The following is a 14559-nucleotide window of genomic DNA, read 5'->3' on the forward strand; positions in this document are numbered from 1 at the left end:
TCCTGCCTTCTTGCTCAGAGGCCCTCTTGTCCCCCGTGCTGCAACTCTCCTCTTTATCAGCACACTCAGGCCATCCTGCTTAAATCTTTCCACAAAGCTTTCCCAGAGATGTGAGCTTCTAAACACCAGAGGATGCTTTTGTTGTTTGTTTCTGTTTTTGTTTCTTGAGACAGGGTTTCTCTGCGTAGCCTTGGTTATCCTGGACTCTTTTTGTAGACCAGGTTGGCCTCAAACTCGCAAAGAACTCACAAAGACCCACCTGTCTCTGCCTCCCTGAGTACTGGAATTAAAGGCATGTACCACCACACCTGACTCAAAGAATGTTTTCTTCAGTCATCTGTTACCCTAGTTCTTTCCAGAGAGCATTGTGCTATTTCATAGCACCACAGGCATAAATTGAAATTTTCTAATAGCCAGCTGGGTGTGGTGGTGCACGCCTTTAATCCCAGAACATGGGAGGCAGAGGCAAGAGGATCTCTGAGTTTGAGGTCAGCCTGGTCTGCAGAGTTACAGAGTAAGTTCCTGTACAGCCAGGCCTACACAGAGAAAAACCTATGGAAAAGTCAGGCATGGTGAGTCATGCTTGTAATTTCTGGACTTAATAGGCTGAGGCAGGTGGCTCTCTGAGTTTGAGGCTAGCCTACTCTACACAGTAAATTCCAGACTAGCTAGAGCTACATAGAGAGACCCTGTCTAGAAACAAAACAAAACTTAAAAACAAACAAAAAGATGAGATTAACAATATATTTTACTTAACTCAATTTGCCTAAAATAATTACCTTAAAATATAGTCATTTAAAAAGTAATGAGGGCTGGAGAAATGGCTCAGAGGTTAAGAACACTGTCTGCTCTTGAAGGTCCCGAGTTCAGTGCCCAGCAACCACATGGTGGCTCACCATGACCATCTATAGTGAGATCTGGCGCCCTCTTCTGGTATTCAAGTGTACATGCAGGCAGATCATGGTATACATAAAAATAAACACATCTTTTAAAAAAAAGTAACGAGAAGCCAAGGATATGGCTCATGGGTAAAAAGAATTGTTCTGCAAGTTTGATGACATAATTTTGATCCACAGAACCCACATAAAAATCTGGATTTGGTAACATACATTTACAAGCCCAGAACTTGAGAGAACAAGAGACAGAGACGAGCTCAAGAGCCAGCTAGCCAGGTGAACACAGCAGCAAAAACCCTGTCTAAAAACAAGGTAGGAAGGCAAGGACCAACTCCTGAAAGTTACCTTTTCCATATAGGTGCTTGTTACTCGCATGTATACACACACACACACACACACACACACACACACACACACACACCATACATGCCAAAAAGAAAATCTTGAGATTTTTATATTCTTTCTAAAAGGATTTCTTTCTTTCTTTCTTTCTTTCTTTCTTTTTTTTTTTTTTTGAGGCAGCATCTTATACTAACCCAAGCCAGCCTCAAATTCAGAGATCCCCTGCCTCAGTCTTTCTCTCATTCAGGGATTATAGGCCAGTGTCACTACCCCCTGCTTTCACACTAAGTTTTTGCAGACTAGTGTGTCTCTTAACTAAATGGCTCATGTCAGTTCAGACTGGCCACGTTTCATGTGCTCAGAGCCAGGTGTTGGTGACTGCTGTTTTGGACACAGGGTTACTGTACATAGTGAACAGATGAATGTGAAAGGAGCAAATGAAGTTTCCTGCTTCCTATAAAGAATCAAGATGGAGCTAGGAACCGGAATGTCCTTGCCCTCTTTCCTGTTCCTCCCTCCTATTGTCCATACCGTTAAGTAAGAACTTGTATCTCCCGCCTCAGTACGTAAGCCAGTGGTTAGATATAGTTTGGTAACTTACAAAAAACCAGTACCTCCAACATAAATGCATAATACTAGAAAATTCAGCTGAGCTATCATACCTGTGGTCAGCATTACCTTAAACACAACCTAAAAGTTCTTTGAGACACAAAAGGAATAGGATTTTAAAGACAGAAGTATGTTCATTGCATGTAGTGGACCAAGTTAAATGAACACTCAATATAATTTCTAAAGAATTATTCATAGTTATTGGCAAGTAGGTAGGCTCCAAGTGCCAAAATATTTGGTTTATGATTTGAGTTGGAAGTGCCAAAAGTTCAACTGGACTAGTGGTGCACGCCTCTAATCCCAGCACTTAGGAGGCAGAGGCAGATGCATCTCAGTGAGTTCAAAGGCAGTCTGGTCCACATAGTGAGTTCTAGGACACCCAGAGATACATAATGAGACCCTGTCTTGGAAAGAGGGAGGGAGAGAGAGAGAGAGAGAGAGAGAGAGAGAAAGGAGAAGGGAGAAAGAGAGGAGAGGAGAAGAGAAAAGAAAAAGTGTTAAAGTTCCAGTTGGGTTTAGCAATTTTATAATTATTTTAAAAGGTATATTTAGCATTCATGGGTCATACCAGCATCAGTATTTTCCTGTTGGTATTGCCTTTGATATTCATGTAAGTACTTAGAGCAGGCATTGAAGATTGTCCTGACAATGGGGGCTTACACGTGTAATCCCAGTACTTACACGACTGAGGCATGATTGCTGCATTTTGTGACCAGCCTGATTATGTAGGAAGTTGCAGCTAGCCTCAGCTACATGACAAGATCCTTTCTCAAAAAACAAAACAACAAAAAACAAATTTGCCCCATAGTTAAGGAATGTAGCTCATTGATAGAGCGCTTGCTTAGCATGCACACGGTCCTGATTTGATCCCTTACACCAGCATTACAAGTACATGAACACAGAAGGCTACACGTTACTTACAATGATAAAAAGCTCATTTAGTATGGCCACTTTCCAACCTCGATCTGCAAGTTTTATTATTCACTTATAGACATAGACTCTCTATGTAGCCCAGGCTAGCCTTTAAGCCATCATCCCTGGCTAGAAGCTTTGGTAAGTTTGGTTAAATATGTGGCTATAGCTATATTGGTAAATTCCTTCTTAGTTTTCCTCTAGAAACTAGTTATGTGTTTTAAGACAGGGTCTTGCTCTGTAGACCTCATGGCAGTCTTTCCGCCTCAACCTTCCAAGGCCTATCACCTTAGGCATGAGCTACCGTGCCTGACTGCATTCATTTTTATTTTAATGTAATTTAACTTGTTTTATTTTGGTGTGTGGTGGTGTTGTTGAATGCGTGATATGTGTACACATATATCACATGCATGTGTGTATACGGGCATGCATGTGTATGTGTGCATTTGCATGGGAGGCCAGGTCAGTATCGGGTGTCTTCCTCAGCTCTGGTTCTTCTTAGTTAGTTAGTTAGTTAGTTAGTTAGGCAGGTTGGCATGCAGGCAGGCTGGCAGGCAGTTAGTTAGTTAGTTTGTTTGTTTGTTGAGACAGGGTCTCATGTAGACTTGGCTGGCCTGGCATTGGCTATGTACATCACACTGGCTTTGGACTCATAGTTTTGCCTGCATCTGTCTCGTGAATGCTGGAGTTGTGAATCATGCCTGGTCTCCATCTTGTTTTTTGAGACAATGTCTCTCACTGGACCTGGAACTTACTGATTGAGTTAGCTTGGCTAGCTAGTAAACCCCAGTATCCACTTGTCTCCACCTACTGGAGTCTTTGGGGGTGCTGAGGATTTAAATTTAGGTCCTCATGCTTAGATAGCAAACACATTATGAACCAAGCTATCAGCCACTTGTTGTTGTGTGTTTTTTGCGTCTGTTTGTTTATGTGACTGGGTTAGGGACACAGCACACATGTGGAAACCAGAAGGCAGCTTACAGGACTTCTTTCCTTCTACCACGTGGGTCCTGGGGACTGAACTCAGGTCATCAGTGTGGGCAACAGGCAGCTTTAGCAATGGAATCATCTTACTGGTCCCTTTATTTGGTTTTGGTTTTGGTTTTTTTTCGAGACAGGATTTCTCTGTGTAGCTGTGGCTGTCCTGCTGGAACTCTCTCTGTAGACCCGGCTGGCCTCGAACTCATAGAGCTCCACCTGCCTTTGCCTCCCAAGTACTGGGATTAAAGGCGTGTGGCACCACCACCTGGCCCTTTATTTGTTTTTAAAGATTCACTGAACTTTATTTCATATTAGTAATGGGCAAGTTTTACCAGATATATGGTTTTCTCGATTCAGGAAGTAACTGTGTGCTTGATAAGGGAGCTTCTTGAACAGTTTATTCCTAGTTGTAGGTGTGGTAATGGTGTTATTAGTCTATTATTTTCAAAATGATGTGTCACAGACAGGGACAGATAGTTCTTCCTAGACATCTATCTATAATGTAGTAGTCATTTATACAACGTTTCATCTCTATGACTACTTTATAGGTTTATAAAGGCCAAGAATTTTCAATGGTTATCCATCCTTAGGCCTCCTTCTAACATTGGTACTTATGGAGAACCTCAGGACTTAACTGCCGAAGAGATGCCAGAAGAACAAAACAGAAATCACCAAGACTATAAAACTGAAAAACGTTCATTTATATGGGGAATCTTGAAAAACAAGTCTTTGTACTTTTATCCAGTCAATATATTGTATTGTCATGTGTGTGGTGTGTGTATGTGTATGTGTGTGTGTTACAACCATCTCAGAAAGTGAGAATAGTACTTATTTATAGTTATAGAAACAAAGTATCCCCAAATGCTCACTGTAAGAGTCACTGACACTTAGAAACGATTTGTTAAAGCATTTTTCAGTAGGTTTAGAAAAATAAACACATTTAATGTTCATTTCTGTTTTAGGTTGTTTTCTGTTGCTGTGATAAAACACTGACCAAATGGGGCTTGGGGAGGAAATGGTTGATTTGGCTTATACAACCCAATCACAGCCCATCTGTGAGGGAAGCCAAGGAGGAATTCAAGCAGGAACAGAGGCAGAAAGCACAGCGGAAGCTGCTGCGGGTTTGCTTCCCCTGCCTTGCTCAGCCACGTTCCTTATAGAAGCCAGGACCCAGGGGCAGAACTGCACATATTAGGCTGGGCCCGTCAGTTAGCAGTCAAGGAAATGCCCTACTGGCATGCCACAAGCCACTTAACAAGAATTTTAGCTAGTACTTTTTCAGTTTTTCTTACTTTTATAGTCAAGAGGACAAAAATGCATAGGAAAATCCTGCTTTAACTCAGCACACCCGCAGTGACTTTCTTTGTGGGCTGTTTAGGGCACTAATGCTGTAATGGACAGGCCTCTTGTGTAACAGCACCATGTGGCTTGGCTTACATTCACAGTTCTGGTTAATATCTGTTGTTCTGGTTAATTATTAATGGGACTCCCTTTTACTCAAAAATATCTTAGTTTAGGTCTTAAATCACAGGTCAGACATTTTAAAGAATTTGAAATATAAACTAATAAGAAAGAAAAGACAGATACTTTCTTTGGGTCAGGAATATTTCTTTCTCATCTACACACAGTCCTATAGCCATAGCATAAACTCTGTGTAGGTTATTGCAAGTGTAATATATGCAATGGCACATTGTGTTTCTTGATTTACTAACAGTGCACGGAGCCTGCTGCTGTGGTATATGCCTATGATCTCAGCACACAGCAGGTAGGAGTTGGGGTCAGAAGCTCACGCTTATCTTCTGCTGCACGGAGAGACCATGAATCAATTTAAAAAACCCAGATTAAAAATAAGTAATAATACCCTGAATTGTTATGAGTTGAGTAGTGGTTTAATATTGGTAGAAAATTGATTCAAGAATGATGTTAAAATACAAATGTACTTTTCCTTGTGTATGCACATGTGCACATGCATGCATGTGTGTGTGTATAATTGCTTGCCTTGGTTTTCTGAGATCAGGACTTGATTTGTAACCCTAGCCAGCCTGATCCTTGTTATGTGCCCAGTCTTTCCTCAGACTTGTTCAATACTCCCAGTCAGCCTGATGAACGCGGAATATATCTTCTGTTTTGCACCTTAAGGTAGGTCACAAAGGTAGAGCAGGTATGCTTTCCGTCTCTTCACAGACACTGAAGACTACTATTAGCATAAACCAATAGGTAAGTAGACCCGAGCCTCCTCCCTCAGCTCTGTCTATAACACCTCTGTTTGTAGCCACAGTCTTCGTATACGCCATGCAATTTTAATGAAAACTTTCCATATAAAAGCTTTAAACTGTTTGTTTTTTTTTTTTAACTATGTGATCATCTGGGCTGGAAAGATGGCTCAGTGGTTAAGAGCACTGTCTTCTCTTTCAGAGATCCTGAGTTCAATTCCCAGCAACCACATGGTAGCTCACAACCATCAATAATGTGATCTGGTGCCCTCTTCTGGCATGTAAGTGTACATGCAGGTAGAATACTCATACATAAAAATAAATATTTAAAAAAAACCCAACTATGTGATCATCCTTTTATTCTTTTGTTTTCTAGTTTGTTTTTGTTGCAGGCTTACCTCCAGCTCTTCTGCCTCAGCCTCCTGAGGGCTGCAGTACAGGCATTCACCCACTCAGCTCAACTGCTTAATTTAGAAAGTATTTTTACAAAACAATTAAGTTTTTAAATTTTAACCAAATAATTATTATATAAAAGTTAATTTATAACCCCAATAAATCCTTCTGTTTACTTCTGGAAGCTTTAGATTGTAAGATAGGACAAAGAGGACTGCTTAGTTAGTTAGTTTCACAACAGGGTCTTCTGTACTCCAGGGTGAGCTTGCACTTGCCATCTTCCTGCCTCAGCCTCTGTACATCTGTGCTATCGTGCCTGACTAGGAAGGACTTAGGAATTTGATGTAACTTAGCTAGTTTCACAATTAAGGAGAAAATAAATTGGCATTCCATCCAGTGTTGGAGTTAGGAACCTGTGATAAGCCACCTCCATTCATTATTATTGAAATTTATTTCATAATATCATAGAAGCACGAAATGTATTTTTATAAAGTTTTCCCAGTTTTTTCTATTTAAACTTTTAAAATATATGATGTTTTGTTTTATAAGAACTTTATAATCCATACAATATATTTTGGTAATATTCTTTTATTTTTTTTTAAAGATTTATTTATTCATTACTATGTATACAGTGCTCTGCCTGTGTATATATTTGCAGGCCAGAGGAGGGCATCAGATCACATTATAAATGGTTGTGAGCCACCATGTGGTTGCTTGGAGTTGAACTCAGGACCTCTGGAAGAGCAGTCAGTGCTCTTAACTGCTGAGCCATCTCTCCAGCCTTATTTTGAATATTCATCTTCAAATTTTCCCTCTAACTCCTCCTAGATCCACACAAAGACTCATGTAGCCCAGGCTGGCCTTGAATTTACACTGTATAGCTTAAAATGAGCATAAATTCCTGATTCTCTTGTCTTCATCTCCCAAGTGTTGGGATTTCAGGTGTACTATGTTCTGTTTTTTAGACCTTTTTGCATTAATAATTTATATCCTAGGAATTTTTTTATACATAGACTTTTATTCCCTTTACAAATATATATGTATATATTTGAAAGATGAATAAAATCAACTCCTCATGGAATTATCAAAAATATTTATACTAGCCTTTTCATTCCTGTGTTATAGATTCTTTAAAGTACTGAATTGAAAGATTTGTTTATTTTTATTTTTTAAGTGTAGGTGTGTTTTGTCTGAATGTGTCTGTGCACTGTCTGTGTGCCTGGTGCCTGCAGAGACCAGAGGAGGGCATCAGATCCAAGAGCTGGAGTTGGGAAGGGTTGAGAGCCACCATGTAAGTGCTGGGCACTTCGCAACTTCTCTGCAAGAGCAGCAGGTGGGCTTAGCGAGAGTCCTAGCTCCCCAGCTCCTCATGTACTGAAGGCAGGCATGGTGGCTTACACTCGTAATCTAGCACTTAGGAACCTGAGGCAGGAGGACTGCCATGAGCTCAAGGCCAGCCTAGGCTACCGATGAAGACTCTTATCTCAAAAACTAAAACAAGGACAAATGTTTAATACACTGAGCTAAGCACAGAGGCTCACATCTGTAACCCCAGAGTGTGTGACACTGAGCTAAGCGCAGAGGCTCACATCTGCAACCTCAGAGTGTGTGACACTGAGCTAAGCGCAGAGGCTCACGTCTGCAACCTCAGAGTGTGTGACACTGAGCTAAGCGCAGAGGCTCACACCTGTAACCCCAGAGTGTGTGACTCTGAAGCATGAAGATTGCAAGTCCAAGGCTAGCTTTAGCTATGTATGAAGATCTTGTCTCAAAAACAAAACAGAAAAACTAAAACTAAACAAAATAAAACAACAATAACAACAACAACAGATCAGAACAACAAAGCCAATCCAAAACCCTTATCTCATAATTTCAGAAAAGATCAGAGCAGGAAGTGATCAGAAAAGTAAACTGTAGATAAGGTCTTCAAAAACCTCAGAGACACGCAGAATATGGCATTTAAAATATTTTTATTATTTTAAAGATTCACTGACGAGACAGGTTAACTCCTGGCAACACCCAGCCTACCTCAAAGAAGATGATGAGCATCAAAGAACCTCCTTATGGAGATGCCTTCAAATATGGCAAACCAGCCACTGGGCAAAATGTCTTCCTTTCTACAACAGACAGAATTATGCTTAAAAAGGGGCAAGCTTGGATGCAGGCAGAGTCAATGGCCAAACTCTGCCAAGACAGGGTGAGCAAGTCTTCAATAGTTCCTGCCTCACAAATATATCTGCCACATATATTGGGCCAGAAGGCTGAAGAAGATGCTCCAATGTTACAGAGAGTTTTGGGTGATTCCTCAAGTAACAAACTGTCTCTGTCATTTTCTCTTATGGGAAGCTATTAACCTACACTCCTGGCATACTCAGGTAATCAAGTTTATTCCTTCTGAAGTCTCTGAGGGAGTTGAAGACCAGGTAGCTTAGTTTTACAATGAAGCTTAGTTGTTTAGGTGTTAAGATGTTTTTAGGTCTAGATAGATGTTTTAAGTTGATAATGACAAGATGTGATGGAGACTGATTTACATCCAGAATTTTAGATGCACCGAGATAGGAAAGATGTTTTCTTCAAGGCTGTCAAAACAAACAGCCAAAACACTAAGGATGTAACATTTGTATAATTTCTGATTGTGTCATGATTCTTCTTGCTATAGGTAGTTTACTGTATATATGTGTAATAATATAAATATATATGTAAGATGTTTAATTAATAAACTGATCATATCCCATAATCAGAGCTGGCATGTGCCTGTTATCCTTAGGAAGAGTTCTGAGCTGGAAGCTAGATTAGGCTTTAAGCACTGGCCTTGTCTCTAATTACATTTATATGCCTATAAATATGTATAACTATGTCTATATGTTTCCTAGACTGGTCTTATTTTCCCAACTGAAAGGAGACAATATTAGTATTTATTATACCCAAAGAGGTTGTTCTAAGAATGGAAAAAAAAAACTTAAGAAAACTATAGTAAGAGACTGCAGAGTGCACAGCCCTAAATGGGATGTCTGTGTCTCACCCTCTTTACAAGGCCCAAGGATCTTCATAGGATAGGGAGCAGAAAGATTGTGAGAGCCAGAGGCGGTGGATGGCACAGTGAGACAGTGTTTTCTGCCCACAACAAGGCATTTATACATATGAACTCACAGTAGTTCTACAGCATGCACAAGTCCTGTACAAACGCAAGTCGGGCAGAAATCTAAGCTGAGAGACAGAGATGAGCAGGAAGTCCCTGTTGCTCCCAGCTGGGGAGCTACTGGCGACAGGAGCGGCTGGAAGAGGGAGCATCAGTTTCCTTTAAAGGTGTGAACCCAATAGGTTGACCACAATCTAGGGGATGGCCTCACTTGTGAGAGACGTGGGGAGCACGAGCTGGGGGTGATGGGTTGTTTGCTGCTGCTGCTGCTGCTGCTACATGACATTGGATGGCAGGGAGGTGGGGAGGAATGGGGAGAGGGGAGTGAAGATAACCAAAATACATCGAATTACTTCAAAGAATTAATACGAGTATCTAAAAACAAATAATCTGTCCCAATTATAAAATTCTACAGAAAAGAGAAACTAATTTATTCATTGATTTCAGAACTCACTGCCTGTGTGAGATTATTTAATAATGGTAATAAATGTCCAAGAAGGTAATACTGATATGTTTTTACCTTTGCTAATGTGTAATAGTAAATACCTGAGCCTGTCTTCCTCCCTGTGGAAGTGTATCTGTTATTACTGGATTTTGTTTACCCTTACTACTACTTCTTGTCTTCTTCTTTTTCTGGTTTTTCGAGACAGGGTCTCTCTGTGTTAGCCTTGGCTGTCCTGGACTCGCTTTGTAGACCAGGCTGGCCTCGAACCCACAGCGTTCCACCTGCCTCTGCCTCCTGAGTGCTGGGATTAAAGGCGTGCGCCACCACGCCCGGCACCACCCTTACTTCTTACTTGCCGTACATTAGGACTGATTTTCCTGTTTTGTTCTGATCCAGCTTATTAGATACCTTAACTACCCAAGAGTTTCTTTTTAACCTCAAGCATAATTTTTCTAATAGAATTTAAGCTTAGTGAGAAGATATACCTCGTCAGATTTCTAGATCCTTCTTTATCTGCACCTGTGTCTCCTTTGCTTTCTTCGTGATTTCTACTGCGCTCAGGTCTCATGCTGTAGCTTAGGCTGGCCTCCAACTTGCCGCACTTCTTGGGCCTCACCTCCCTTGTACTAGGCTTACAGGCATGCACTGCCATGCCAGGCATCTCTTTCAGGGTCTCTAAACCAAGTCTATGCATTACATAAATGCATGTGGCATCTACGTAATTGAGGCACATGACTGCTGTTCTTCCATTTTCAGCCGCTTGACTAGAACCTGTGTGCGTAGTGTTCAGAGTCAAGCTCTTGTGTCAGGTTATAGGGTGTTCTTAATTACTTCTGGTAACCAGACCCTCTTGGACTCACTCCTAAACAAACTGTACTGTTTAAAACCCTCATTCATTTTAGAATGAAAAGAGTTACTACTAGTTAACGCAGTCTATTTGTTTTTATGCTAATTTTATCAATATAAATTTAATGAAGTATTTGTATCAATACAGGGAACAGAGTACATACTAACTGGTCTTTTTTCTGCTGTTTGGCCCTTTAAAATTGGCAGCCAAATTCAGGAAATGAGTTGTCATTTATTAGAAAATACCTTTCTCACAGGAGGTCAAGTTTCAGTGCATCTCAGGTTTTGTGGGAATGGATCGAATACATGAAAGAAAAATAGGCTAAAATTCCTTCCTTCCCATTTGAAATTGCTCTGTTACAAGTTCAGGAAATCCATATTAGATGTAAAGAATCTTAGAATTCTACTAAATGAAAAGAAGTTTGATAATGCTTTTCTATAATATATTAGACATTTCTTGGGCCTTGCTTGTTCCAGCCATTTATGTAACAACCAGACCCAGGCAGGTGAAACCTGGAAGCTCCTCGCCTGGCCTGTCAGCCCGTGGCCTTCTTCGAAACTAGTGGAAACTCTGCACAACTTGAAATTATAGGAAATTAACAGCCTGTGAGGTCCCTTAGCTGAAGGTCAGAGCTGGTGCATGTGTGCTGTTTGCTTCTATCCTCTGACAGGAAAATCTGGGGTTGTTTCATGGCTCCTAAGGATGTGTCGGCTTTTGAGCACTATTGGAAGTTAGGGATGGATTTAAAAATGGCTCAGTGGTTAAGAGTAGTTGTTTACTTCCCAGCACCCACATCAGGTGCCAGCCTACATGAGCACCCAAACGTGTGTGGCACAGGTATACCTACTTGAAAAAATATCTTGTGAAAAATAAAAAAGTGTGGTCTGGTCTGCATCGGCTGCTCCTTGTTTTCCTTCCTTATTTTCTCAATCTTGACCCTGGGATGACTTCCCAAATAAAGGATTGCACATCAGCCAGAAGACCAGACCCTGCTTCCCACAGGAGACATTAACTGAGGGGTGACAGGGACACGCGACACACCAGACTTCCATTTCACTGTTTCCGTAGTCATGAATGGACATTTACATTTTTAGAAGTTTATGTCAGGCATGGTGTTGCACACCTTTAATTCTTGCACTTGGGTGTCGGGGTCAGGAGGCTCTCTGTGAATTTGAGACCTGCCTGGTCTATGCAGCAAGTTCCAGGACAGCCAAGGTTACACAGAGAGATGCTGCCTCAAACCTCCCCCTTCAGAGAACTGACATGTTTGCGTGCAGAGATGGGAGTTGGACTAATTGTCTGTAGTTGTCCGTAAGGATGGGAATGCTGACCTAAGATTTACTGAGCTGTGCATTTGAGATTGTTTTTCTGATGGTGTTCATGGCTTTGGCTGGGAGAACTTGTTCTTCAATAGTACAGAAGGTCTGAAATATATTTTGCTGGTTGCTTTTAAGGCTGTCTGTCTTTAATATAATAAACTGTAAGGTTCTTAATATTCAGTTCATTTTTGACTCATAGCAAGTTTGCCAGTCAAATTATCCAAATTAGCTAATTGGGGAGAAAGGTCAATTAAATGAAAATTACAGAATTCCATTCCAAAATGTAGAGCTGGGCTTGAAATTCTAGCCATAGATTTTTGTGCAAGACATGTATTTGGTTCCTCAATAGCTTTCTTTAAAACCATTAACATAAAAAATATCCTGAGTCTTAATTTTGTCCCTGAACAGCAAATTCTGCCCTTTAAACACAGCATAGGTTATAATTTTTAATTACAGTATGCAGCAGAGTAGCAGAAATAGCATGAGGTACTGTGAATGTATATTGTATCTAAAACAAATTGAACAGAGAAGATTCAATTAAATAAAAGTTTTGACTCATATTACCTCAACCTTGTAAAGTACACTTTATGCTGAATAAAATGAAGACTGGCTTGCTGAGTCAGCACATCCCGGTTGTGGCTGTATTGCATAACTCTTCCGAAGTTTAACGGAATTACCAGAAACTTCATGCAGAGCTGCCTAGAAGCACTCTAAGGAGGGTTTCTCTATAAAAATGGAAATCTCATCTGCACATCCCTTGCCCCTGCCTTATGACCATACTAAAGTGTTACAGTTTTTCTATTTGAACATAACCATAAACTGGGGACACTAAGAACAATAGAAAGGTACATTCCTGTCAAGATGACCAGCAGGGAAGTACTCAGTAGAAATCTGTTAGGCTTTTCAAAGTTCCCTGATAAACTCCACTGTCAGCTGGGACATTACATCCCCCAGAGGACGGGTGCACTCGGTGGGTTCTGTGGTGTGCTAAAGGGCATCTAAAGGACTGCTTACCTTCTAAACGGCACGAGGAGAGGGGAGAGACTGTGTTAGAATGCAAGTGAAAGGAGGCTCCAAGTGCTCTACAGCACAGAGAGGCTGAGCCCTGGCAGGCATGACACAGCCTGCCTTCATTCCTTTCTGCTCAGCAAGCACTGGCAGCCCAAGCCCTAATCAGTTAGCAGATGCCAGTCTTTGTTTTCCACACTCCTCAAATCTTGCTGCCAGTTGTTCCTCTCAAGCACTTAGGGTCACCAAGCAGGACAATACCTTTTCTCTTTTGCCTTAAAGAAACAATTACTATTTTATTCACAATTAGAGTTGCCATATGAAATTGCTAACATGTAGCAACAGCCTGTAAAACATAATAGTATATATTATCAAAGAAATAGATGGCTGAAGATGATTCATTAAAATGTAAGATATACTCAGCAGAATTATTCAGTTTGGCTTTTAAAATAATGACAGTAGTTATAACTAACTTGCAAAAAAAAAAAAAGTATAGCAAAGTATGTAGTTGGTCTCAACAAACCAAATGAACATAGCTGCAACTTCATGAAACAATGTTCAATCAGCTTTACAGAAAAGTATATGCAGGTATTTTAATCCTGCCAAATTAAAATATATATCTTCTTAAACATTTAACTTAATCTTTCAAAGATGCATTTAAAATTGGAAAATATAAAAAAATGTGAACTTACCCTTCAATTTATATAGACACTCTCTGTCCCTGGTCAAAGGCAGATGGCACTCCACTGCTCACTTTACCTGAAGCTATGAACTTAGCTGTTAGATCAGTGAACACCAGTTCTGTGGACCACACCAGAGTTTGCTGGACTCTGCTGCAGTGTGGAAGAGTTCTGCTGCGTCTAGCTATATGCCGTGTGCAATGGATAACCTAATATGCCTTTCATTGAACTCGCTAGGCAGGTTTTCTGCCGTCTGTGGAACATGGAATCAAACCAGAATATGTTGGCATAACAGGCCAGTCAGACTGGTTCTTCTGTGATCAGAACCTGTCCAACCAGTCTGCATCAAAGGCTAGCCCAACGTGCTGCAGCGCCTCAGCTCTGCTAAACTTGTATTGGATGAGTTATCCCCACCTCCGTCAACTCCCAACAAACTGCTCAGAATGTTGTAGCCTCCAGCAAAATAATTCAGCGTTCCAGTGGGAGGGGTAGCTACGTGCCTGGTACAGCAAGAGTCCATTGTTAGAAGCTCTTGCCGGGAGATCTGTGGGAGCAGGTGGTCTGTTATCCTCAGGGTGGGGACTCGGTTTCCAAATGTATGCACGCGGGGCGGGGTGGGGGTGGGGGCTCTGTGCCAATTACAGCCTGTAGATATGGATTATCTGCTGGCAAGAAGAGGACTCCCATACTGCCCGACCTTCCCCACTCGCCCATCTGGGTTTTCTTTCTCCTTTAGCTTTGAGGACTGAGATTAATCTTCCCCACAGGGCAGTGA

At 41.1% G+C, this 14559-nt stretch overlaps 1 protein-coding gene across 1 annotated transcript in view; it reads right to left on the reverse strand.

The window, feature by feature from the left end:
- RBBP8 (RB binding protein 8, endonuclease) overlaps nt 1-13986 on the reverse strand; it is a 91588-nt gene extending 77602 nt beyond the window's left edge. The window contains exon 1 of the mRNA XM_084780717.1: nt 13797-13986. The gene's annotated coding sequence lies outside the window, so the exon portion shown is untranslated. The remainder of the gene's footprint in view (nt 1-13796) is intronic.
- Nucleotides 13987-14559: the final 573 nt, after the last annotated feature.

This window comes from Acomys minous (assembly GCF_964271855.1).
Source record: "Acomys minous genome assembly, chromosome: 4".
NCBI classification, from domain to species: Eukaryota; Metazoa; Chordata; class Mammalia; order Rodentia; family Muridae; genus Acomys; species Acomys minous.